The following is a 4749-nucleotide window of genomic DNA, read 5'->3' on the forward strand; positions in this document are numbered from 1 at the left end:
CCCATCACTTCTTTGGTTCAGAGGAAGATACAGAGGACCGTTTGTGTGATTGATCATTCAGTGAGTGGACACCCGCCTGCACTCACCACATTGTGTGTCTTCCAAACACTTGGGTTATAAATAGCAGATATTTGCAAACTACTGGAGTTGCTGGGGCACTGAAGCATCCAAAAGACCTTCAAACATTGCTGATGTCCGGGAGCTCACAGACCAGGGAGGACTTCTAAGAACAAAGCTGGAAGAAGCGTTTTTCATTGTTGTTGAGTATCAGCTGTGAGTGACGGGTGTTTCTGGAGAAGTCTCCTGTCCCGGGACACAGAAGGTAATTACCAGGGAGGGAAGCACAGGGGGGCCCTGTGTACTAGGGAGAGTCATTGGAAGAACCCCCATCAAGAAGAGGTTAAGCATGCACATACTGAAAACTCAGAATTGGCCATAGGCCGTGGTGTACACTGAGTGGGGACCTCAGATGGTGAAAAGGGGACTCTTGCCCGGTAGAGTCCAGAGGATGAGAGTTTGCTGGGTTCATCCGGAAATGAGAGCTAAAACAAAAGTCATAGGTACTATAAAAGTTGTGGTGACTTCTGCTGAGGTAGTTCACAGAATCAGTTTTCCTGAGAGAAACATGGGTGATTTGGAACAGCGCGTCAAGACCCATCTTCCTGTCCCTTAGAAGCTAAACAGTAAGAACTTCCCTCCTCTCTTTCTTTTCCCTCCCATGGTTGCTCTTTCTTGCCCAATTTCCTAGTTTATTGTATTTCAAACTGAATCTTCAAAGACTGTTGAACAGTAAAACGACCAACAAAGCCGGCTGAGCTTGTCCTCTCTCCTCCTGCAGGTGGGACGGCTGACTCAGCCGCTCCCGGTGTCCTCCGGACAAGCTGCTGTTGACGAAAGCAGAGTGCTCTCCGTGTGCAGTGCTGGAGAGGAAGAAATACTCGTGGTGGGGATTCCACACCAGATGGAAGAGTTGGGAATGATCCCTCACTTTCCTGGGACCACAATCTCTAAAACCCATAACCTGAACACAAATGGCTCTTGGCTCACGGACTCCAGCCGGGCCTTCCCACCTCCTCCCCTGTGCAGGGACAGATGCTGAGGAGCAGAGTCCGGCCGTGACTCATGTGGGACGGTAGCGCTCAGCACTGCCTCGGAAAGCTGCAGCCTTTGGGGACCGCACTCAAATCCCTGTTAGGGATCTTTAGAGCAAAACCATATTGCTAGAAGGGATTCCTCTGTGGGCCGTGAATTATGAGGGTGGTTGTACGAAACAGTCCTCAGGGGCACCGACTTGGTTGGTTCTAATTTGTCCTGTACTTTCACAGCTGGTTTGTTTCCTGGACTTGCAAGATTTACAGATTGCAAGTATGCCTGTGAAGTGGTGGAATCTACTTGCACATTTGTTTCTAACTACTGATTGTCAGGGGATAGTAGAATTCAAATATTTGCACAAACTTTAGAAACCAAGGGTCAGTTCGGTGAACATTTCTAGGTGTTATTCCCATAAGACTTGAAAGTTGAGCACGTCCGTGGTTTTCTTCCCTGATTTCTCGTTACCACGTTCCTATGTACGTCTGAGGATAAAATGGTTTCCAATAACTGTTTCTCAGTACCTACTAATTATGTCTGATGTTAGCAGTTGGGTTGATTTGTTAAGTTTTAAATTATTTTGTATTTTCTAAACAGCTGAACAGTTTTTTTTTCTCTTGTAAACTATTTATAGGTACTTTTACATGTGATAACATGCCATATTTTCTTCCAACAGCCTGGACCCCGGGCCTGTTCTTTGCTAAAACAACACAAGGTTTAATACTATTAATCCGTGGCATCATGACAAGAAAAATGCCACATATGTACTTGTATTTTCCTCACGCATTCTAGATATTTTACAGATGGTGGCAAAGGAGTGTATTAGCTCTTTGGAAGAAGAGCTTAGAGTCAGTGTGATTTTATTAGAGTTAGCAACAGAGGAAACAAGGAAATCGTTCCCTAAACACAATGTCAGTCACCATTTCTCACGCAGAAATCATTTAGGTTGTTCTTTTATCAAAGTTACATCTGTATCGAATAATTTATTTATACTTGTTCATACAATTTTTATAATCTTTTCCAGGGAAGAGGAAATTTGGGGCTTGAGTTATATCTATAATATTTTATTTTTCAATAGTAAAACCCCAAAGCAATATTATAAAATGACATTCAGTGGAGGTGGGTGGAATGGTGGGTACATAGGTTTCTGTTATATTTATTCTTATTAAATTTATGTTTATTAGATTATTTCCAGGATGGCTTCTGGCTTATGCATGTTTGTGGAGGCAGAAATTTTCTATACTTTCTAATCTGTTCGTAATCAACTATAAATATAATCTTGGCTTTACTCTGAGCAGTTAGCATGTTTTTGGATACAGAAAACCCAACTGAAAATGACTTAAAGAAAATATCAAAGTCACTATTTCACACGACATGAAGCCCAGTGATAGAGTGGCCTTAAATTGAGTTAACAGAGCTGCCAACCACCTAATGAATGCCCACGGTCTTTCCAGCTTCCTGCTCTGCTGTTACCAGCCTGCCTTCTTGTCCTTCCTCTCCCATGGCCGCAAAGTGCAGTTTGTGGCATCACACGCAAGCGTGAGAACAGGAAGGTGTGAGAGTACCCAGCATGGGGGCTTGCATCCACGAGAAGATACAGGCCTGAGAATACTGAGCAGAGGAGAAAAAAGTGTTTCTTTCTGTTTGTGTTTCTCCCCTGAAGCCCCACAGCGGGACTTCTCCCTCATGACTCATTGGCCGAACTTGGGCCACAGGCTCCTGCCCACGACAGCGATTGCAAGGGGAGAGATTCTGGCTGGCAGAGCCTCACCGTGTGCCCCGAGGCTGGGGCGTGAGGCTGCCACCTCTGCAGTGTGGGCAGAAGGGAGAAGGGAAGGCATAAGCCTGATGATCTCTCTGTGGTCCAGAAGAACCGGGGGTGGGGAGGGTCTTGGTGGGCTGTCAGCAGCACTTCCCACCTTTGCTGTGCTGGCTCCGCACAGGGCAGAAGGCAGGCGGCTGCGGGCCTCCAGAGTTAAGACCTCTGTGCACCCTTCCTCCCAATGACTCAAGGCACACGTGGCCCCCTGCATGAGCGTGGAGCCCATATGTAAGCGTGTCCTCTGGGGGACTTAGAACATTCGAACTCATGAAATCAGAAATGAAAGGCACAAGGCTTATAATTCCATTTATTTACTTTCCATGGGCTTTTGTAACTGTTTAATAGTCATCCTGTGTATTTTAAAATATTAAGTTTGTTGCTTTTTGGCTCTTAGTCCTTTCATTCTAGGTCAAGGGATATTCCAGGCGGGTGCTTGTTGCATTTGTAATTAGGTTGGGGTGTGTGGGTACCAGATGTTGGGAAAGTGAACTTTTTCTGTGTGCATGGCAGGCCCAGTATGCTGGAAGTACCTCCTTTGACCCAGGTTGGGAAGACGTTGACTCTCCTGGCTCCGCTGCCCACTGCACATCCCAGATTGAGAGCGTCCTGCACTAAAGGGGTGACTTTACTCCTCATGGCATCTGAGCTGCCATTTACAGTCACCCAACATTTAAAGACCACCTGTTACATATGGTTGTCACACACCCTCCTAAGTGAGTTGGGTGGGTTCTATTCCACTCATTGCATAGATGAGAGAGTCTCCTGAGAAGGGGAGAGAGTCACCCAAGGTTGCAGAGCTAGGATGTGGTCCAGGGAGGAATTTTACTCAGAATTTCTCTTTGTGCCTTGATCCTTCAACTCCAAACACTTAGGTACATGATTCTCGTTTTGCATTATTTGAAAGAAGAGAGGAAGGGGAGGTTTCAACAAGAATGGTGAAAGGGGTTACTTGCTAAATTAAGCAATGGCCTGGGTGCAGTTAGGAAAGAGAACGGGCTGAGGTGCTTTCAGTTTGCACCAGCTCATTGCCCTGTGGGGTGAATGTAACCCTTACGAACTTAAACTTTGGGACCAGATGGACTTGTGTTGAATGTCTGCTTCTGTCGTTTGCCTGATGTGCAACCTTGAAAATGTTCTTAAGAACGTTTCAAAGTTTATGACTAGCCCCGATTTCTTCATTTACTAAGTGGGAACAATACGGCTTATCTGGTAGATTGTAAGGATTAAATAAAATAAACAAGTAATGATCTAGCATAGCACCTAAAACACAGGAAACAGCCAAAGATGGTGGTAGGTAATTACTCCTACTAAAGGAGGGACTAGACAGTAAATGCAGAACTACCTAGTTACGCTGCTTCCAAATCTGCACGAAGGTCAATGGCAAGACCAAAAGCACTTTATGAAGAACTGTTACTACTTATGGTTCCTTCACTTTGTGACGCTCTCAGGGCCAAGTCCAGTGTTTTGCAGGTCTGTCCTGCTGCCTTTCCTCAAACACTCTCATGAGTAGAGAAAACTGATGCCTGCTGGTCCTTTCACTGTGTATAAATGTTTGTGTGTGTGCACCTTGGGCCAAGCATGCCTTGTCCCCAAGCCTCCTTAACATAAAGGTAGAGTTATTTCTCTTAACGTATCGACAGAGCACTAGATGGCAAAGTGACTGGAATGGAAGAGGGGCACCCAAGGTTAGTCTTTGTTGACATGTGGATTAGGCATCGGCTGTGGATTCCTTAGGGAGGAATCCTAAGCACACATTTTTTCTTTTTTTTTTTAACATCTTTATTGGAGTATAATTGCTTTACAATGGTGTGTTAGCTTCTGCTGTATCACAAAGTTAA

This window comes from Physeter macrocephalus, chromosome 10 (genome assembly GCF_002837175.3).
Source record: "Physeter macrocephalus isolate SW-GA chromosome 10, ASM283717v5, whole genome shotgun sequence".
In the NCBI taxonomy this organism is placed as follows: domain Eukaryota; kingdom Metazoa; phylum Chordata; class Mammalia; order Artiodactyla; family Physeteridae; genus Physeter; species Physeter macrocephalus.